This window comes from Equus asinus, chromosome 6 (assembly GCF_041296235.1).
Source record: "Equus asinus isolate D_3611 breed Donkey chromosome 6, EquAss-T2T_v2, whole genome shotgun sequence".
NCBI classification, from domain to species: Eukaryota; Metazoa; Chordata; class Mammalia; order Perissodactyla; family Equidae; genus Equus; species Equus asinus.
This window is the reverse complement of record NC_091795.1, coordinates 94,945,619-94,969,344: the sequence shown is the minus strand read 5'-3', so window position 1 is coordinate 94,969,344 and position 23,726 is coordinate 94,945,619.

Sequence of the window (23,726 nt, the reverse complement as noted above, 5' to 3'; positions counted from 1 at the left end):
TTTTCATGTACGTTTATTTCTGGAGTGACCTTTTAATTTTATACGTATGTCACTGAGTCTGAGTACTAGAAACATATGTGCATAAAGGGGTGCACCCACATAGTTCATCCTACAGCATGGGTACAATTTTCTGCAGCTAAACTTTCAGATCCCAACGCAAAGTCCAAAGTGCAAGAATCTCTGTAGGAATTGTTCAGGCAAGACATGTTGCGGCTGCGATTCTCTTTCTAGAGGGGGCCTGGGAAGGGTGGAGTCTGTTACGATGGGCCATGCCTTGCCCTTGCTCAAGATGGACATGCATTTACTTTCCCTGGGCTGGTGCCAGCCCGAGTCAGAGAATTCGGTTTGATGACAGGCAGGTCCTTCTTGGGGGCCACTGGCAAAATCTGAGGTTTGGGTGGAGGTGCCAAGGTAGCACCTGGCGGCTGCCTCCAGGTTGTGCTGACTCAAGCTTGAGACCTGGATGGCCGCCTGGCGATGGCTCTTGATTTAGAATGTGCAGATTTGGTACTGCAACTGGCAAATTTGCACTCTGTTGTCCTGTTCGCTTTGACTTTCTAAGGTTTGTTCATTCATGAATACAAAAGTAGGCATTTACTCTACTTAAAAAGTAAACAGTTCTATGCAGCTGAGTAAACGGTGACAGAGTATTTCACAGACTCTTTGGATGGCCCTAAGGACTCTCAAGTTGAACACTCTTGTTTTACAGAAGGAACCATGAGGCTCATGAGTAGATGAATGAATGAATGAATGAATGAAATACATCTTCAGCCCCTACTTATGCTTCTGAGCCTCCTCTGTCTAAGCTGCCCGGACTTCACCCTAACACCCCTTCCCCTCGGCAGCCTCCCCAGCCTCACCCTGGCCCCCAGGTGGGCCCTCTCTGGCTCCCAGTTCTGCTTCCACTCCCTGACTTCAGATTTCTGACTCTCTGAGAAAGCCTCTCAAATCTCCTTGTCAGCACATAGAGATATAAGCTTTCATTTTCTCACCATGACAGATTTAAGGTGCTGTGAATCTTGAATTAGAATTACTCCCTTGACACTCTTTAATCTGTTGTAATACCCATCCGGACAGCCATAGCCATGGGGACAAAGCCATTAGTTATTCTCTAGCCATGACACAAAGCAGCTGATGGATTTCTCACAGGCTGTCTTTTTTTTTTTTTTTTAAAGAACTAAACACCATTGCAGCATCCAGCAAATAGTACATGTCACTACAAAGTTTTGCTTTGTAAAAGGTCAATTGAAGTGCAACTTTCCTAAAATGTGATGATTTTATAAAGTGAGGGAGACCAGCATGTTGCATCTGGACCTTCTACACACAAAACGGCCAGTGAGGGAGAGTTGGGGCTGGCCTACAAATGCCCTGATGCATAACCAGGTCACCACTGCTCAGTGCCTTCACAGAGCTCATCCATTCTCACACGACCTGTATGTTTCCCCTGGTTGGAATTTTTTTCTTCCCCATATTTTTATGTCAGGCCATCTTAGTGTCACTGGTACTATTTATCATTTGCTTAATACTTTTCTTTATTTTAAAAGGAAACTTTCTATCAGTGTTATAAACGCTAACTATATTCCGATAAACATAAAAATGTTAGAATAAAAAAGGATTATCTATGTATGACTTGAAATCGTTTCACATACTCTTAATGCTATGCACATCTCAGCTGGATAAACAGTGTGCCTATTGCAATAATAGAAGGCTCACAAGGTGTAGATTTAGTGAAGAGTTAGGCAAAAAAATACTACCCAAATTCTCTTGACTTCGCTATTTTAAGAATGTTATAGCTCCACCCTATATCATATCCCACATTAAGCAATTTTTTATATGCATAAACTTTATTTTTTAGAGCAGTTTTAGGTTCACAGCAAAACTGAGAAGAAAGTACAGAGATTTCCCATACACCCTCTCCCCACCCCCTGACCCCACACAGCCTTCCCTGTTATCCACATCTCCTGCAGAGTGGTTCATTTATTACCACTGATGAGCTACACTGACACAGCATAATCACCCAAAGTCCATGGTTTACAGTAGGTTTCACTCTTGGTGTTGTACCTTCTATGGGTTTTGTCAAATGTTTCATGACATGTATCCACCATTATGTATCATATAGAATAATTTCACTGCCCTAAGAATCTTTGGTGCCCTGCCTACTCATCTCTTCCTTCCCCCTCACCCCTGGCAACCACTGACCTTTTCACTGTCTTCATAGTTTTGCCTTTTCCAGAATGTCATATAGTTGGAATCAGACAATATGTAGCTTTTTCAGATTGGCTTTTTTTCACTTAGGAATATGTATTTAAGATGTATTTAAGTTTCCTCCATGTCTTTTCATGGCTTTACAGCTCATTTCTTTTTAATGCTGAATAATATTCCATTGTCCAGATGTACCACAATTTATTTATCCATCACCTACTGAAGGACATCTTGGTTTGCTTCCAAGTTTTGAATAAAGCTGCTATAATGATTTAAGGAATTTTAAGTGATTATGAATAAAACTGCTATAAACATTTGTGTGCAGGTCTTTGTGTGGACATAAGTTTTCAACTCATTTGGGTAAATACCAAGGAGCTCGATTGCTAGATCATATGAGTGTGTTTAGTTTTGTAAGAAACTGCCAAACTGCCTTCCAAAGTGGCTGTAGCATTTGCATTCCCACTGGCAATGAACAAGAGTCCCTGTTGCTCCACATCCTTGCCAACATTTGGTGTTGTCAGTATTTTGGATTTTAGCCATTCTAATAGGTGTGTAGTGACATCTCATCGTGATTTTAATTTGCAATTCCCTAATGATGTGTAAGGTTGAGCATCTTTTCATATGCTAATATTTGCTATATGGAATCTTCTTTGGTGAGATGTCTGTTCAGATTTTTGCTTGCTTTTTAATTGGGTTGTTCATTTTCTTATTGCTGGGTTTTTAGAGTTCTTTGTGTATTTTGGATAATAGTCCTTTATCAGATATGTCTTTTGCAAATATTTTCCCCTATTCTGGCTTGTCTTCTCACTCTCTTGACAGTGGCTTTCACAGAGCCACATTAAGTCTTTAATTTTGAGTTTTATTAAGAATATTTAATTCTTGTAATTTAAATCTAATAAAATTTTATAACTCTGTAACTCAGTTGAGGATGACCAGTTAATATAATGTTATGCTTTAATTAAATATTTAAGAGCCAGCCCTGATGGCCTAGTGATCAAAGTTCTCCATGCTCCACTTTGGCAGCTTAGGTTTGTTTCCCAGGTGTGGAACCACACCACTTGTCTGTCAGTAGCCATGCTGTGGCAGCAGCTCACATAGAAGAACCAGAAGAACTTACAACTATACACAACTACGTGTTAGGGCTTTGGAGGAGGAAAAAGGAGAAAGATTGGCTACAGATGTTAGCTTAGGGCAAATCTTCCTTTGCCAAAAAAAAAAAAATTAACATTTTTTATTTTGTCATATCACTGAGTCAATATCATTTTTCTGGTCATACACATTTTTATAAAACCTTGGAGCACATGTGGACCCTTTGCCTGTGGGTCCTAACAGGTAAAATACTTTTGTCTTTGACAGCAATGGTGATCTTGGCTTAATGTTCAGTAGATGTTACAAGGCAGTCATCAGAGTCTTTTAGGATGCCGATCCTAAAAATGGTGACAGACTGAATTGGAAGTACTCTTAAAGCTCACCCAATCTCCCAATTTTATAGTAAAGAAATCTGAGGCCCAGAGAGAGGAAGTGACTTGCTATGTCATTATTGCCATCACTATTATCACCATCATCATCTACCATTTATCTAACACCTACCAACTGTATGGACCTGAGGCTACAGAGAAGAATAAGATTAAGTGTTGCTCTCCAAGAGTCTGCAATCTCTTGAGATGATGGGTCTTGCAGGAAGTTAGTGGCTGAGCTCCGACTAGAGCCCAGGTCTCTCTCTGGACTCCCAGGGCAGTGCTTATCCCATTATACTGTGGCTTCTTCTCTCACCTGGTTACATAGGGGCTGGTATCCTCACATGATATGGCAATTAGGACTATACGTCTTTGACAGCAATGGTGATCTTGGTTCAATGCTCAGTACAGGTGTTGGGGTGTGATCTGGGCTGGGTGCCAGACAAAATGAATTATTAAAAATGTCTGGGGGGGTTGGCCCAGTGGCGCAGCAGTTAAGTGTGCACGTTCCACTTCAGTGGCCCGGGGTTCGCCAGTTCGGATCCCGGGTGTGGACATGGCACTGCTTGTCAGAGCCATGCTGTGGTGGGCGTCCCACATATAAAGTAGAGGAAGATGGGCATGGATGTTAGCTCAGGGCCAGTCTTCCTCAGCGAAAAGAGGAGGATTGGCAGCACTTAGCACAGGGCTAATCTTCCTTAAAAAAAAAAAATGCCTAAGGAAGGATGTCATAGGCCTGGCTTGGATCAGGTGGCCAGCCAATCATCTGTGGCCAGGGGACAGAGTCAGTAAGAGCACGGAAGCTCCAGCAGGAAACAAGTGTTGGAGTCAGAGGAGCAGTTCTCAAAAGGAGGGGTGCTTTTCTCACAAGAAGGAGGTGGTGCCAGGCAAACAAAGCAATAAATGACCTCTACAATTGTCGAAGCTTGTTCAAAAAGACACCAAGGATGTTTAAAGAGGAGAGGGGCTCTGCCCCACTGGGGATCAGGGATGGCATACCAGACATGGCATTTAGGATGGAAAGTGAAGGGAGAAGTGTTTGCAAAGGCCTGTGGGCAAGAAAGCAAAAGGCAAAGCAGTGATGAGGAGGAGTTAAGCTTGATTGGAAACCAAATGATACCAAAAAGGGAACAGAGAGTGGGAAATGAGGTTGTAAAGTCCGGAAGGGGCTAAATCCTGGAGAACCGGATGCTAGAATTTGGGCTTTAATTGGCAACCATTAGGGATAGCGTTGCGTGATAAAATACAGGATGCCCAGTTAAATTTGAATTTCAGATGAATAGCTAATAATATTTGCATGGACATACTTATACTAAAAAAAAATTCATCAGATATCTGAAATTCAAATTTAACTGAGAATTCTGCATTTTTATTTGCTAAATCTGGCAATTCCAATTGGGGAGCCAATGAAGGGTTTTGAGCCAAGACATGCATGAAGCTGTTGATTCAGTTAAAACTCCAGTACCTCTTCTGTCTAGAATCCTGGGCAGTGAAACCTGATGCCGGTTATAATGACTCAGGCCTTGCCAGCTAGTGGGTTTCCTTGAGTCCTAGAAGAAAGACCGAATCCCCATTGTGGAGTGCGAGTGTTAAGTGCACTCTTTCAATGTCTTAATGCTCTCAGCTCTGGCACATCCATCCTTTGTCACTGTGGTAACTCAATCGGAGTCATAGAATTCAATTAACCAGATGCCCTCTTCCCTCGAGGATGACTCAGGAGTCAAACTCCCCGGGTTGCTGACGTCACTCATGATTTATTCCCTCAGTGAGCCTGAGTATAAACACAGGCAGAGATGAACAAAGAGAAATCACACCTTTGTGAGTGTGTTGCCTTCTCCTCTGTCTCCCAGCCCTCCTCCACAGCCGAGCGGTCACAGGGCTGGCCACACAGCCCTGGGTTTCCTGGACAGCTGTGAAGAAGGAGCTCATCAGGCTTCACAGCCAGGACCCGGGGGGAGCTGTTACGAGCACACCCAAGAACAAGCTCTCTCAGCAATTTTCACTTACAGCAGCAAGGAGTCAGTTGGGAAAACACATCTTCTTGGAAGGAGTTCTCAGCTTCTGATTCCTCTCTTCTCAGCCCTTCACACACTCCCTGTCACAGTAAGATTTTTCAAAAGCCAACCAAGAGGATATGGAGTCTGGAATCTTGCTCAAACAATCCTAGAAGGTGCCAGAAGCTTCTTTCTCCAAGAGGCCGCCACTTTGACTGCAGCCCCAAATGAATCTTCCTCAGAACTGTTTGTGAAAGTGGTTGCCGGCTGCCTGCTCCGGCCCGCCTTCTACAGCAGTGCCTCTCACCCCAAGCCGGCAGCCACAGCAGGCCGCTGCAGTACCGTTCCAGCACCCAGCTCGTGGGCCTCCATGCCCTTGTGCATGGTCTTCTTTCAGCCCGGGGTCCAGCTCCGGCCCTTACTGAGCCTTCAGATCTCAGCTTATGCCTCGGCTCCTCCAAAAGGTGGGCTGCCCTCATCTCCTCCTCTCAGAAGGTCACCTTTCCCCTAAAGTGGCAAGTCAATGACAAAACCCCAGCGAGGCTCTCTCCCTACATTTTGTCTCGTTAGTGCATATTCTTCATATGACTAAAATACCATTTAAAGAGTGTCTGCTGTGTGCTAGACTGCTCAATGCTGTACACATATGATCTCCTTTATTATTCACCAGCAAAGTTTTAAGAGTGATATTCTATCCCCATTTATGAATCAAGAAGCTGAGAGTCCGGGAGATTAAGTCCGTTGTCTGAGATCTCAGACTCTTGAGAGAGTGGGGCCAGCACTCCTAACCAGTCGCTCTCGGCACCTGGAGTCCTCGAGGCGCCTTCAGCCATCATGTTCCACCTGCTGAATGGAATTTCCTTCCAGGGCCTGTCCCTAGGGCGTTGCCCCCACAGGGAGACTAGAGGTTCAGTCCAGACTTTCCTGGCCCCACCCTGAGCCACCCGCAGCCACCCTGAGGTAGGGGAGTTACTTCGCCTCTGTCCGTACAGGTTTTATACATGTTCTAAACAACAAGGGGAAAAAGCAGCCAGTTCTTCCTCCACCTGCCTCCCAAAGCGGGAAGCCGCTGTTCATGAACCTTGAGCAGCACGTGCTGCCGCCCCAGCTTCTCAGAGGCCTTCCTTGCACGATGGACACTACCCGGAGCCGAGCTCTGGGCCCGCCCCCACCCTGGGCCGCCTCCTTCCTCCCAAGGAACGATGCGGTGCGGTTCCCTGGGAGGGAAGGCTGCTGAAGAAAATCAGGTTGACGTTCCTCCTGCGGCCTGCCAGAGACTCACGGCCTGAAGGAAGGAGGCGCTAAGCTGAGATAACGGGCTGTTTCTTTCCCTTTGTTTCATCTGAAAAAATTGTTTAGTCATTGCATGAAACAACATATGGATACATTATCGTGCTAGATTCAAACACAGACATGATAATAAAAACTTGAAGCTCCTCCGAAGACATTACTAACAGTATGGTATGTACTATATATACAGCTAATTACTCATTATAATGTACTAATTATGGATGATAATTACAAACAGTATGGTATGTATCATATAGATCACATATATATATTTTAACATAAATGTGATAATGTTCTAGTATATAAAATACTATAGTCCCATTATTTTTTAAATTCTTAATTTCACATATTAAATTTGACTTGGAAAAAATTCCATGTGAAAATATATAGTTATACTTCATTGTTTCTAATGGTTATGGCGTATATTACAGTAGGCTTAACCATCATTTAAAAACTCTTGGATCAGTGGGTCCCAAATTGTGATCCTTGAATCCGTAGGGAAATCAGAAACCCTCTAGGCAGTCGAGATCAGAAGTATTTTCATACTAATATAAGATGTTCTGGTCTTCTCACCGTGCTGGCAGTTGCTGTGATGGTGCAAAGGTGATGGCGGGTGAACTGCTGGCTCAGAGAGCCCACACTGCTCTAGTGGCCGTCATGTGAGCCCTGTGCTCACAGTTGAAAAAACAAGAGCCAGTTTCACTTACGAATGTCCTAGATGAAGCAGTAGAAATTACTCATTCGATTAAATCTCAGCCTTTAAATAAGTGGCCTTTTAATATTCTGCGTGAGGAACTGGGAGGTAATCCTAAAGCCCTTGGATACGTACAGAAATACCATGGTTGTCTGAAGAAACTGAAGACGCTGTGTGACTGAGTTGCAGGCTGAATTAGCTGCGTTTTCATGGAACGTCATTTTTACTTGAAAAGAACAACTGACAAGCAAGGGACGGTTATTCTGACTTGGATGTTTGGCAAACATGTCCACAAAAATGAACAAAGGGAGCCTGTTACTTCAAGGAAAGCAACTGACGGTATTTGTTGCCAGTGGTAAGAGCTGAGTTTTCAAGTGAGAAATTAGAATTTGGACAACTTGTTTCTGCCACTTTCAGCGTGATGGCCTCCTGGTACTTAAAGACTGAGGAGATGTGGTTAAAGATTAATGAGTGTGGGGTTTTTTTTTAATACTGTCTGATGAAACATGTCAACATTTGGAAGCCTGTACAACTCGGCGAACCAATATTTTCTGAACAACAAACGCATTATGTTGCAAAATCGTGCGTGGATAAAAGATCCATTCAAAGTACAAGATAGAACAATGGATTTTAATGTAACGGAGTATAAAAAGTTTATTGATATGGATTCAGATTCCACACTGCAACTCTTTAAGAAACTACCATTTATTGAGGATTTAAATAATGTTGAAGAATATCCACAATTATCTGAAAACATCTGTTAAAATATTCCTCTCTTTTTAAACTACGTTGTCTCTGTGAAGCCAACTATTCTTTAAATACTTCAACCAGACCAACGTATCACAATGAATTGAATGCAGAACAGTATGAGAATCTGGCTGTAAAGGCAAAACAGTGTCACTCTTCTCATTAAATTTTTTTTGTTTGAAATATTCAATTATTTTTCATAGAAATATTTATGTTAACATGGAATAAATAATTATTTTAAATTCCTTACAGATGTTTTTGAACTTTATCAGTTTTAATTTCCAATATAGTAAATGTTGATAGATATAACCCACATAATTTGAAGCTCTTTGGGTTCTTTGATAATTTTAAGAACATAAAGAAGTCCTGAGACCAAAAAGTTTGACGATGGCTGCTGTAGATAATGGGCTTTTAGACCTGAAGGCGATTGTCGTGCTTGACCCTGCTTTGTTTTGTCGTGCTTGACCCTGCTTTGGCGAGAACAGGCAGCTCAGGGTCATTCAAGGACCAAAGATCCACTGTACAAATTATCTGTGTCCCAGTGTCTGGCAGAATCTCCTCAATACCCAGCACACGCACACTCCTGATTCTGTCTGCCCTGGGAAACCAGATAAGCAGATTTGTTAAAATTAAGTATAAATTTGAGTCAATGGGCTCTGAATGGGGAAGAGAGCAAAGGCCCTCAAGTTTCTTTTGTTTGGGTCTTCTCATTTAATACCTGTGTAGGAAACTCAGAAGCCCTGTTTTATGAACTTACACATTCCCAGTGTTTTCTCAGAAGATGTTTTCTATAGCTCTGCTACTCAGAGTAGTGGTCCATGAACCGGCAGCATCAGCATCTTCTGTAGCTTGTTAAAGATGCAAATTCATGATCCCCACCCCAGCCTACTAAGTCAAAACACACATTTTAAGAAGATCCTCAGGCAATTGGTACACACATTAAAGTTTGTGAAGCACTGCTCTAGGATAAACGTTTTAGAATCTAAAGTCTACAATTAAAAAGGACTTCTAATTTCCAGAATGGTTGGCAGGTTGTTTAGATGAATTCTCCTAATAAAAGAAGCTAAAAAACATGGGTAAGATGTATCTTCACGAAAGCATTAAAAAGATTTCAAGACAGAAAGAAACCACCACACACAAAATGAAGAGAACATTCATTCAGAGAGCTAAGCCTGAATTAAGGATGTTTCTGTTCTGAGGTCATTTACTAAACCCAAAAAATTAGAACCCAGGTTTTGACTGATTCTTGAGATGAGAGATACAGAATCAAGATTTGGAAGTGGAAAATCTCCTGGGTCAGAATCTCTCAAGCCTTGAACTTGGTAATGTTCCCAGGTGCCTGGAAAAACAAGTGGAAATCCTCTCAGAGGAAGGTATCTTTAGCAGAGATGGCAAATTATTTCCACAAGTAGTTTTTACAATATGATGACCAGAATAGTCCTAGGCTCTATGAGCGAGAACCAGACTCTGTGAGCTACACTCAGACTAGAAGACAACTCTGCTGACTACATTTAACAAAATAAAGGCAGGCTTGAAAATATCTTCAGGGAATAGGAATCTATCAAAAGTTACAGAGTCAATTTGAAAAAGAACCTAATGTAACTAGTAGAAATACAAATATTCAATAATTGATATAAAAACTAAAAGGATGAGTTCCACTGCAGACTATACATAGCTGAAGAGAGTATGTGTGAATTGTAAGATAGGTTAGAAGAAATTTTCCAGAGTGCACCATGGAGGGACAAAAGGATGGAAAATTCAGGTATAAAAGGCAAGAGACAAAGAGTGAAAATGTCCTATATACTTGTATAATCCTGTATAGATAACTATATATCCTATAAACATATATATCGTATATGTCCTATAGTCTTATATGTATCACTATATATATAGTTCTCTCTATATATAAAATTTTATAAATTTATATATATATATATATATATATATATATATATATGTAATTGGAATCCTAGAAAGAGAAAAGTACGAGAATGTTGCAGAGACGATATTTGAAGATAATGGTTGAGAATTTTCCAGAACTAATAAAAGACACCAATCCACAAACTTTAGAATCACAATGGATTCCTTGCTGATAAATAAAATGAAATGTACACTTAGATATATCATTGTGAAACTTCAGAAAAATCACCCCAAGTGACCATCTTAAAAGCAGCTGGAGGGAAAAGTCATGTGAGCAACGCAGTAGGACTGAGAGCTGACTGCTCAAAGCAACAGTAGAAGACAGAAGACAATAGAATTCAATCTGCTGAAAAATACTTGCTGACTTTGAGTCTTACACTCAACAAAAATATCTTTCAAGAATAAAGACAAAATAAAGACAGTTTCATACAAGGATGGTTGACAGAATCCGTCACACAAAACCATATACTAATGGAAATTCCAAAGGATGTACTTCAGGTAGAAGAAAGACAATCCCAGTTGGAAAGACTGAAGTGCAAGAAGAAATGAGGAACAAATAAACTGGTAAATGTCTGAATAAATTTAAGTGAAAACAGACTATATTAAGCTACGATAATAATGTCCCCTAGGGTTTAAAAATAGAATTAAAATACAACAACAATTGCATATAAATTGAGAGAGGAGTAAATGGAATTAAAGAGAAGGAGGAGGGCAAAAATATTGGTTAATGTTAGACTTGGTTAAGCTAGGAGTGAATGTTGTAATTTCAAAGGTAAGCTCTAAGTAAATTCAAACAGAATATGTAACTTCCAAATGAATAGAGGGGGAAAAGTAGAATGTTAAAAAAAGAGTCTACAGGAAGTCAAGATATGAGAGAAAAAGAAACAAAATAGGCAGGACAATTAGAAAGTATAAGATAAGATGGTAGATTTTTAAAACTTTTTATTATAGAACATTTAAATAATGTAGAAGATAAACAGAAAAGTATAATGGACCTCATGCACCATCATTCTAACACTTAATAATCTAGTTTCATTTCTCTCTCTCATTTTTTTCCTAGAGTATTTTAAAACAAATCCTAGACATCACATCATTTTATTCATAAATATTTAAATATGTATCTTTATCAGATAAGGACTTTAAAAATATAGCACCACAATGCTATTATCACAAAGATTGGTATAGTTCAACAGAAATATATCAGAAATTACATTAAATGTAAATGGGTTAAATAATCTTGTGAAAGACAAAGATTTTGAGACTGGGTAAGAAACAAAATCCCACTTTATGCTATTTACATCTAAAACGTAGAGGCTCAGGAATGTGGAAAGTAGATAATGGAAAAGGATATATCGTGTAAATATTAATCAGGAGAAAACTTGTACAGATAAAGAAAGAAAAAGATGTGTTACACACATGGCAGAGAAAAAGTCGGGCAGAGGTGTTACACCAGCAGCTTATACTCCCCTCCTCAGAAGTCAGTTCCCATTGTTTATCTCACCTGAGATAGGAGTAGACCTTACCTCTGCTCACGAATGAGGAATGAGGGCTCAGGGACCCCCACCTGGTGAGGGACAGAGGCAGGGCTTGAGGTGAAGGCCCCAACTCCAAGACTAGACCCCTTCCACATTCCACGACACCTTCCCAGGCCTGACAAGAGGGTGTGCGAGTTCCCTGGAGGGAGAGGAGGACTCTAAACCTCCTGAGAAGGCGGACCTCTGGGCCCCTGTCACACGTAGAGCTTACGGGTCTTTACACGTGAAGGCGAGAGTCGGGGAGGCACCAGTTCCAGGGTCCCTTAGCAAATGACGAGTGGAAGAGAGAGACAAGAGGACAGAATGGTTGTGTGTGCCCCGTGGTGTCCGTGCCCTTTTAGCACCTGTTTAGTGGGGTCTTTCCCGGCTGGGGGCCACAGCACGGAAGAGTGTTACGGAGGAGATGCTCAGACCTCGGCCACCTGCCAGGAAGAGCGGGGTTGAACTCCGGTAGCCCTGACACCCCAAGAACACAGCGGGCTCTGAGGCGACATCAGGACATTTTATTTCAGGAGGCTCCTACAAACTCAGGCTCAATCTGCTTTTACTTTGCTCATTCCAGCAGACGGAGAGTTTTACGAAGGAAACTGGGCCCACAGGGGATTCAGAATTTGTGATTCATCCAGACCTGTCCAGACCCATCTGGGAGGAAAGCAGGGCAGCTTCACAGCTAATCCTGGCAGATTCCTACCAGGCATCTGGTGGGGCTGCCAACCTCCTCACGCTGGTTCAAAGGAGCCAGCTGCTCCAGCTACGGGGGCCTCAGCTGAATAGCCTCACTCCCTCACAGACAGATAGACAGAAACATGGATACAAACAAACTTAGGTTACACACACACACTTACTCCCACTTGAGACTTAGTGACGTAAATAGACATACACCCACCTCCCCCAACGGTCTGGTTTTAGCTATAGGCAGACAGACAGACACATGCACCCAGAGTTACACAGACAAACTTGAGCACACGTACTGCTATTCCAGCCACCAGCTGTTCCCCACTTGATCGTGGGGACCAGCTAGGAATGACAGGAGCAGAGGCGACACAGCAGGCATGGGCTGGGGCCACTCCTAGCCAAGAACAGTGGGAAGAAGCACGTCCCCACCTGTACAGGAAAGCGGGGGGCTCTGAGCTGCAGCCGCAGCCTCGCTCTTCCTAGCGGGGCAGGCATATGGATATCCGGGACCATGGATATTTTTTCTAAAGGGACAAGTGCAGTAAAACCCCTCTTGCGTGGGAGCTGTAACTAGTCCAGTTAACTACCCCGCCTGAGCTTGACGCGATCTGGAAGGGCAGCACAGGCTTTGGAGCTAAACAGGCCAGACTTCTGGCCTGGATTTGATGCTTTCCACCCTCTCAGCCTCAGTCTCCTCGTCTGTAAAATGGGGATATTACCCTCATTCAGTTGTTGTGAGGATTAAATGAAGTAACATACATAAAGGACAGGGTTTGGGGCACAGGAGTTGCTCAGTAACTTGATTTTTCTCCCTTCCTGGTTTCCCACCTACTCACCTGGGCCTTTAGGGCAAAGAATGGAGTCAGGGCCAGCTGGGACCCCACATTTGACAATGCTGGAATTGACAGTCTGGTCACCACTCTTCCCCTTCCTCCCACCACTGCCTCCCCTCGACCTCGGCCACGTCTTCACAGGCCCCCTCTCCAGCCTGCTCCCAAATTAAACTCTGTCCTTCAACTGGAAGGGGAAGAGAGCAGGGAGGCAGTTTGAGGGGCATGCTCAGGGCTGGCTGCCCCTGGGAGGGACAGAAAAGCTGCAGGGCTTCGCAGGCCAAAGCTGACCTGCGAGGGAGGGGACAGGGTGGGACACCGACTCTGGCAAAGGACTCAGACAGAGGCCATAGGGTCGTGGCAAGGAATGAACAAGATGATGTCCACGAAGCTCGTGGCTCAGGGCTTGGCACTCAAGAGACACTGAATAAACAGTCACTCTAATTATACTTTTATTCATTCCCTCGACTCAACAGTCCTTCTGTATGGGAGTCACTCTACAGATGGGGGATTGCAAATTGGTAGCCCACAAGCTACATTTGCTTTATTTGGCTTGTATCCAAATATTTCCCATAGAAATCCAGATTTCTGGCTTCTCTTGAAACATGATCAGCTCTGGGAACCCTGATCCTGAATTCCCTCAAAGCAACAACTAAATACAGTGGGTCTGCTCAGATGCATGTGTTCACACCAGTTCTCAACAGTCCTCACCATTCCTTGCTGCCTCCCCCTGGGCCCTCTTCTCTTGTTCGCGTCACCTGCCCTGCCCTGTGGATATCTGTGTTGCAAACCTTGCTTTAGATAGTTCCCAGTCACCCATGGCGGGTAGGAAAGGACCTTAGATCTGGAAAGACCCTTAAAGGTAATCTTATCCAGTGGTTTTAAAACTTTTGGGGCAGAAATAAGATCTAATCCAGACACATAAACAAACAACAGCAGAGCTGTTCTGGTTGAAGCAGGGCTTGCTATAACCCCACCTCATCATTGATTAGGTGAGGAAACCGAGGCTCAGACTGGGGACGTGGCTCCTCTCCAGGGAATTCGCACCTGAGCCAGAATTGAGCCCCTGAGCCCCTGCTCACTGGAAATTTGATCCTGCCCACCCTCCAAGGGCAGGTCCCGGTTGAGGAATGGTGAGAGAACACGAGGAGGATGCTGGAACCACAAGGTGGGAAGAGGACTGTCAGACCAGGGGATGGACCCAGAAGACCGAGCTCCCCAACCTCGTGATTTGCTGGGGTGGGGCTTGGTGCCCAGCACCACCAGGTTAACACCCACTGATGCAAACATCACTCACCATGTCTTCTGGCATCATTGTCCTGGCTGACCCTGTGATCTAAGTGTGATATGCCTTGAACACGACACGCAGCCCTCGGGAGCAAGGGGCTAAAAGGCTGCGTCAGGAAGTTCACATAAAAGAGGGAGATTTTGCTGGATTAATGAGGTTGCGCTGTCTTTTGAAAGGGCCTCAAGGAGAGTCAAGTCCTGAGTCAGCCTTGGCATTAAAAGTAAAATTACTATGTACTTCTGTCCGGACTCATCTGGAGCAGATAGAATGATCTGGGCTTCAAATATCAAAAGCCTCTGAGGTAAATGGCTTAAATGACGAGGAATTTGTGATCTCATGTAGCAAGCAGTCAGAGGCAAGGCCCTTGTCGAGGACCCAGGTTCTTTTCATCTTTCTGCTCTGCTCTCCTCTGTCCTCAGGTTGACCCCCTCATGGTGAAGCTGTAATAGACCCAGTTGTCACATTTTCATGACAATTTCCAGAGACTATTTCTTCCCATGTGCTTTTTTATCCTTTTAATCAGGGAGGAACCTTCCCTGGAAGCCTCCAGCAGATGTCCTTTCATCTTTTATTCGTCAGAACCGTTTTGCAAGCACACACTGAACAGTTCCTGGCTGGGAGAATGAGGTCACTACAATCGTCCTGATGCTCCTGTGCTGGGGGCTGACCACCACTTTGAGGCACCTGCCATGAGAGAAGCTCCCAGACACGATCTGGTTCTGCCAGGAGGGAGGAAGGAGGGACTGGCTGGTGGGAGGGTTCCAACGGGTCTCCTACACCACCTCACATACCTCCCTCCTTCCAGAAATTCCCCCAAGTTGGTGGAGCAGGAAGTCACGTTTATATATTGTCTCATAATCTCACAAAAAGCCATAACATCCTGATTTGAGAAATGGGCATCATAGAAAAGGTAAAGCAGCAGAGCCCCGGTCACTAAGTTCACAAGCGAAGGGCCTGAATCGGAGCCGGGGCTTTCTAGCTCCCTGCATGGCAGCTGCACTCTCCACACTCGGCCTCGGCCTCATCCTCACCTGGGATGGGCGAGGCAGCCAGGGTAAGGGCTGGCGGGCAGGCAGAGGGGCGTGGGGGAAGGATGCGGCTGAGGGGCCTGGACAGGGCCTGGCTCTGATGCTCATGTTTGTGAAACTGCTCTTATCTCAGCCTCAGTTTCCCTGTTAGTACAAGAGAGGGAGAACCTAGCACTTCTGTGGCTTGTCAGCACAGACGCCCCACGACCAGCATCTGAGGGCTTCGGCTCCACCTATTTTGGGCTCATGAGTTCATCCCGAGGCGTGTGCCAGCCCCTGTGGTTTCTCATCTTTCCATCCTGGTCTGTATGACAAAATGACTAAAAATACCGAGCTCCCACAGGCCCGCCATCCGGCTAACACCCTCCCTTGAGTCAATTTATTTTTCAGTTTTGGGCATGCTGCAGACGAGGGCCCCGACAAGCCACACTTGGCAGTTTCGACTCCCAGCAGCCCCACTCTGGTCCGTCAGTGCAGTCAGGTGGGAAGAGCACATCCCTGCTCTGTCACTTTCCACTTTCCAGCTGGGTGAGTTCAGCATGTCAGGAGCCTCGGAGCCTCAGTTTCCTCATCTGGAAAATGGGGATAATTATTTCCAATGTATAATATTGTGAGAATTCAACAAGATGACCTGGGTGAAGAGCCTAACCCAGACTGAGGGCTTGAGCCACATCTGTTCCTATTTCACCATGACACCTCCTCTCTCCTTGATCCCTCCTAGAGGGTTCTGGCCTTGTAATGGCTCAGACCTGGTGATCCTGTTGCCCGCCTCCAAATCTGATGCAGGCTGTGTAAAGAAAACCCTTTCCTAAATTGCTTCCTGAGACAGCCACAGATGAACCATGTATGGTCACGGAGAGGAGGAAGGTGATCATGGGCAGGCCAGCAAATCGCTCCACTCAGGTCTGTACGTGCCATTTCACTGCACCATCCCTGTGTCAGAGCCGCTCAAGTCAGCCAGTGCCTGGGCGCCTCCAGCCTCGCTCTTCTCTGCTGGTGAGTGCTGTGAGGCCCGCTGGAAGCCACAGTAAAACGTGAGCTAGAAGGCTGTCGGATGGTCTGTCCACCGGAAAGCGCCAGCTTGGCGGAGTGGAGAACATCTCAGCAAGGAGCCCCGTGAACTTGGGCATAGGACTTAACCTCCTGACTCTCAGTTTTGTCTTCTGCATAAAGAGGAAAACTTGTACTTGCGTAGAGCATGTGAGGATCAGAAGAGGTGAGTCTGTGAGTGCATACTATCCACACGTATGTATTTATTTTATTTATGACTTGAAGACAGCCTTAAAAAGACTTACACCAGATTTGAGGTCAAATTTAGCTCAATGTTTTGTCCATGACACAAATTCAACGAATGTTCGGAGCACCCCCTGGGTGCCAGGCCAGGGGTGGGGTGGAGCTCGGAGCTGCATTGGATGTGTGGTGAGCGCCTTCCACCATGAAGCCAGGCTGAAGTGCTCCACTGCTCTCCACGGGGGCGGACCACTCCCCTCCCATGCTCATCACGGTCAAGGGCCCCACTCAAGAGCCTTCTGGATTCTCGTTGTTCTGGCCCTCTGAGCTGGTGGCTGCCTCCAGGAAGCCTGTATTTTGGCAACTCAGCCTGCAAAAGTAGGTTCCAGTCAACCTGCCCGTCAGTGCCGCCCCAGTCCTTTCCACGTAGAAGGCCATCGCTGATTAGAGCAAAGATGGAAGTCGGCTATGCCCCTTTCTTCTCTCCTTTGCTTTCAGTTTTATGCACTGTATCTATTGAGGAGTCAAAGAGCTCTAGAAGGTCTGTTGTGAAAACACAATAGGCCACCCCTGCCCCCTCTCACCCGTGTTTCCCGCCCTGAAGTAGCCACTCCTGTGTTATTTCCCCAGTTATTTGGGGGTGGCCTCTACATCGCTAGAGAACATGCTTGCACGACCACGTTCAAATTTCTCAGTGTGAGCCTCTCCACTGAGTTCCCACTGCGGCAGATGGAAACAGCTCACTCTCCACCTCTGCTTCCCGCACAGCTTCATCTCTACTGAATTGGGACGTAATTTTGGTTAGATCAAGTCACTCTACTTTATTAAGCCATGGAAACACTTTCTATAGCTAAAAAATGTGGTAAATTATGACTCCTTTTCCTTCTCTTCAGACTTTTGCTATCCTTGAAACTAATCATCGTCTCATTTGATAGTCTGATTTTCTGCGTATTTATCACTCATTCCACTCCAGGCCTTTCACTAGTTGTCTAAACATCCTCCCAAGACACTCAGATGCATCAGGGGTCTGTCAGTTTCATCCTCCTGAAGTCTCTCTCCGGTGCTTTCTCACCTGCCCTGATCTGGACGGACCTGTCGCCCCACGTCCTGAGCTCAGCAGTTGCCCGGCGTCTGTCTTCACCTCTTCTGGAAATTTTCCTCTGCTGCTCTTCCGTGTCGGGTTGTCTGTTTCCTGGGTCTGCTGGCCTCTTCTTTCTTGGATTACTCCCTCCTTCTAAGGGAGCACATTCGTAGAGGTTTCTGAGAAGGGAGTCATTCCAGCTAAGTATTTTGAGTCCTTGCATATCTGGAAACATCCTTGTTCTAACCTCTCATTTGCCGAAGTTTCTCTATGGGATTCTAGGTCGTAAATCACTGTCCCTTGGAGTTTGTAGCTGTTGCTCTCCTGTCTTCCAGCTTCTAGAGTTGCTGTAAGAAGTCAAATTCATTCTCGTTCCTCGCTTTTGGAAGCTTGTAGGATCTTCTGTGGGTCCACACTATTCTAAATGTCACAGTGATGAGCCCTGGTTTGGTCTGAATGAACCGGATGAGAACAGGTGCACATGGGCGCTCATTTCTCTTGAGACATTTTCAGTCTCCTCCCGGAGGGCAAAGACTGAGCTCCTGGGCTTCAGGCAGGGGATGTGCTGGCAGTGGACTTGGCATTCAGAATTCATATATTCACTTAATCCTGAGGTTTGGGGTGAGAATACATATCCTCAGCTCTGCCTGGCGTCCTCCAATCTAAAGAGCCCCTTTTTACTCTTTTCTGAGGGTAAATCTCCAGTCTTCTCCTGCTGTGGGAAAGAGCGGCTGCCCACTAGTGAGGAGCGGAGGGGACCAAGGCCTCACCTACTTCTTTGGCTCCTTTAAGTTAACCCTCCTTATTCCAGCCACCCCTTTACCCCGAGCTCCAGAGGTTCTTGATGCTTCTAGTTCCTTGAGAATTCTGAGGCATACATCTAGTTGGTTCTCAGTTTTCTTCACCGTGGGTTTGAAATTTTTCTTTCTTGGGTCTGCTAAGTCTGTTACCATTCCTCCATCTGCTTTCCAGCTTCTAACGTTGTTGTGGTCTGCTCTCCTGGGTGTGTGTGTGTGCGCGCATGTGCACACATGTGAATCTCTTTGCTATCATTCTAGTGGGGTTTTTGGAGGGAGTGAAACTAGATGTTCAATCTGCCCTCTTTTCCCAGAAGCCTGGCTTCACTATTATGAGCAAAGTCCAGGTCTCACAGCATGGAGTTCGTATCATCAACAACATGGTGGCTTTCCCATGACAGAGACGGTAAGAACCCTTTCAGGCTGGGGAAAGGGTTTGGAGAGAATCTGAGAAGAAAGCAAGTGAGTTGTTGTAGTGGTCTCTGTGAAAATCCTGGCAGGAGTGAGGGTGGGAGTGACACAGCCACCCCAGACAGATTGGGAAGAATTTTGGGGGCCCCTGTGCTGTCAAGGAGCAGTCCTGCAGGGCAGAAATGGTGGCAGCACAGTGGGCACAGCAGAAAGAGGGACTGAGAAACCCCTGCCTCCCTGGTGTCCCCCACTGGAGGTCCCAAAGAAGCAAAGGAAGGGACGCCCAGGAGCCCGCAAGGGAAAACCAAGCCACGCCAGCCCCGCCTTGGGCTGGAGCCAGCAGGACAGAGGCCAGCTCAGGGTCAGACAGGTGTAATGGAAGCTGCCAGGGAGAATAGGTAACCCTCAGAGAGAGGGGTGAGGGGGCCCCAGAATCACAGAATCATGACATTGTCAGAGTAGGGAGGTCCCTGAGGAAACATCTTCTCCAATGAGTCCATTTTATGGAAGAGGATTCTGGGGGCTCAGCGAGGGAAAGGGGCTTGTCCCCGCCACCCATCAGTGCAAGACAGCATTCCTTCTGCAATGCCTCTAAAGAGGGTTGATGGAGACTAATGGTTTACTCATCCTGGGGGTCGTGTCCTCCACCTGACCCAGTCCCACTGTCCTGATCTGCTCATCTGGAGCTTCCTCGAAGCCTTTTGGAGAAAGCTTATCCTTTCCATCGATTGCCCTAAGCTTCCCTCGGCATGACCATGTGACTGTACAAGGGGATATTCGAAGTGGATGTTAAGGTTGGAGGAGTTCACCAGCTGGAGGAGAAAGGACAGGCCTGGCAGAGTGCACAAAGGTGCACAAAGCTGTGTACAGGGGTGTAAGGGATTTGCTGAATGAAAGAATAAGTAGATACAGCACCAAGTGGACAGAGGACGTCGCCTGAGCAGGAGGCCAGGCCCTAGGAGCTCCAAGGAGGTGGGCTTCTGGCGGCAGCTGGGCAGACTGGGATCTTAGACCTCAGTCCTCCTGACAGCCCCGCTGTGGCGCCCACTGGCTGGTATTTGTGGAACGGTCTCCACTATGTTGCCAGGGAAACGAGTCATCCTGTCACCACTGCTCACCGCTGCTGGGCTGCCAACACCCACCACGCCCAGCTCAGAGGCTGTGGTTGGCCCGTTTCTGCCAGAGGCACATGCACACTCGATTTTATATCATGGGTTTGCTTGCTGGGGTGGGGGTGCCGCCTGGGGTGAGGGTGTTACCTCTGGTTTCTGGGTGCCGCCAACCAGTGTCTCTTGGCACTGAGTTCTGGGCGACCAGCTCCAGGGGAGATTTGGATGGTTGATGGTCAGCACCCATGGGTCCTGGTCCCCAAGCCCCCCTTACTGCTCTCTGGTTAGACTGGCACTATCTCCCACCAGGAGCGCAGACCACACCACACCCACAACACACACCCACACCACCCCACACCCACACACACCCACCACCTCCCCCCACCATACATGCACACACACAAACCACACACCATATACACACCACACATACACATCATACATACAACCCCGCACAGATCACACACACCACATTCACACCATACCACATAACATATACATACTATACACACACACACACTGCATGCATACACCACACTACATGCTACACACCACACAACACCATACCATACACCACGCTACATACACACCATACACATAACCCGCCCACACCATGCATACATACACATATACCCCACACCATATACACACCCCACATACAACACACATGCCACACAACACATCCACATCACGCCACACATAACATGTACATACCATAAATATACACACACACACACCACACAACATACCACACATACCACACACACACATGCAAAACCCACACATCCACAGAATATGATTATATCGCAAGTGAACTCACCACAGCATCACAGACCCGGCTCTCTCACTCGGCTCCCAGAAGCAATGGCTTTGGACCCAGATAAACCTGGTTCAAATCTTGGCTTGGCCACTTTCAGCTTGTATGACCTTGGGCAGGTAACCAGGTCCTGCTGCGCTGGTCTCCTCCTGCGTAAGACGGAGCGGCACAGCAGTGTCCAGGCTGTGGGGAGGATTAGCTATAACCTCAAGAGCCAGAGGCTGCTCTCGGGCCAGGTGCTGGGTTACAGCTTACCTCCGTTTCCCCACTTGGGGCCTGATGACGTCACCATGGAAGCTCTTTGGAAAGTGCTCTGAGAACCAGGGTAGACAGCAAGCAAGGCTGCACACCTGTCCTCAAGCTCCCAGGAACTTTGTCTCCCTATGAGCAGGAGGCTTGTTACCTGCCACAGAGGGCAGCTCTGGCCATTGTCCTGTCACCACAGCACTGACCCAACCAGGGGGCACCGTCTGAGTCCAGCCTCCCTGCGTGACAGCCCCTGAGAGTGGCAGAGAGGGGCCACAGCAACACCTCTCTTTGGATTTCCCTGTGATTTATCATCCCTTGGAGATGACATGTTCTGCTTGGAAAGGAGATTAATTGAAAACACACATGTTTAGAGGGCAGATCATTTCATTTAACAACATTCCAGCTGAAAACCAGTTGCAGACAACAGCTGGAGCATGTGTTCTCCCCTTGGCCGAGCAGCCTCTGTCTTAGCAAACCAAACTGGTCCTGGCTTCTCTGGATGTATGTTTGGTGTCTTCTCTGCTGACACCTCAGGCGGGATTTCCTGTGACTCTGGCAGGGCTGCTCCTGAGCAAACCACCCCCATTTATACAACGGTTCAACAGAAAATCTCCAACGATGGCTGGCAAACACACATGTTCACACACACACCCTGAAGATGCAGAATATGCTTTTCCTGAATGCCTGAATATGTGCTTATTTACTTGCAGGTGTGTGCTGTATGGTAGAAAGATCATGGGACTTGATATAATAATATCTGATTTCAAATTTTGTCTCCACCATGACATTTAATGTCTCTGACCAGACAGTAAACTCTCTGAGCTTCCGTTTTTGCTATTTGTTTACTGAGTGGGGATGGAGGGTTGCTGTAAGCATTAAACTGGACAAAATCGTGCATGCAAGGACCTGGCCCAGACCAGCAGTAAGTAAAGAACTGGCACGTTTATCTCTCCTTTGAGAAATTTATCAGCTATTAGTCTTTTGGTTTGGGAACATATTTTGGAAAATGTTGGTCTAAATGTATATTTCATGCATCCCTTCATGTATGCATTCAGTAAACTTTTATCCATCACCTGCCCTGTGATCGGGCACGACCTGGTGTTGAGGAAACAGGAAAGGCACTGTTCTCCTTTTGGAGGGCTGGAAGTCTAGTGGGAGGGGGGTAGGATGAGTGAAGCATCTCCTGCCCAGCCCCTCGGTCCAGGCCGACCCTGCTCCTTGGCGCAATAGTCCTGAAATTCGAATCTGATCCGCCACCCTGCTTTATACGCTCTGAGTGGCTCCCTAGTGCCTCATGGTAAAGCCCTCAGGCTGTGGGTTCTCTGGCCCCATCAGCCCCTCCAGATCCACGTCCTACCTCCTGCTTCCTCCTCGCCCTGCACCCTCTAGCAGGACTGCGCCTGTGGAACTCACCCTCTATGTCCTCGTGCCCTTTCCCTTGTCTGCACTGCCCACTAGCACTCCCACCGCACGGCTTGAACTCCTCTTCCCCTGAGTGTCCCTGTCCCTTAGACCCACCACGAGGCGCTGCTGTCCAGTGCTGGCTACTAACATGTGTCTTGCCCAGGGGCTCCTCAAGGGCAGGGGCTATGTTTTGCTCACTCTGATTCCCTGGGGCAAAGTCCAAGGCCTGGCGCAGGTGCTCACTAAAGTCAGTTGAATTGAATATTTGTTTTAAGAAACAAACTTCTTCTTTTGAATGCCCCTTATTAGTCAGCAGTTTTGGAAAGAGAAACCGTTCCCCAGAAACATGTGACCCTCCCACCCCGTCTGAGGGGGGAGACGGCACCTGGGAGCCACAGAGCCACGGAGATGTGGCCACCAGCTGCCCAAGCTCGTGCCCGCTGAACCAGAGTAACCCGCTTGGCTTCATCTGCTCGTCTCCTGACCCTGCATCTTCCATCTCAAGTTCTGTTTTCTGCATCTTGCCATATGGGCTCTTTTTGCCAAGTCATCTCCATCATTTCAGAAAGAGGAGGTGGGTTTTTTTTTTTTTTAAAGATTTTATTTTTTTTCCTTTTTCTCCCCAAAGCCCCCCAGTACATAGTTGTACATTCTTCGTTGTGGGTCCTTCTAGTTTTGCCATGTGGGACGCTGCCTCAGAGTGGTTTGATGAGCAGTGCCATGTCCGCGCCCAGGATTCGAACCAACGAAACACTGGGCCGCCTGCAGCGGAGCGCGCGGACTTAACCACTCGGCCACGGGGCCAGCCCTAAGAGGAGGTGGGTTTGTTTTTGAAAGTGCTTCCTGATATTCCCGGAGGCCTGAGGGGAGCGTCTGCGGTGAAGTTCAGTGTTGTCTGAAGCTTTCTAAGGCAAGCTCCGCTCAGGTGTGTCCACTGCCCCAAAACCTATAATAAATAACAACGACAA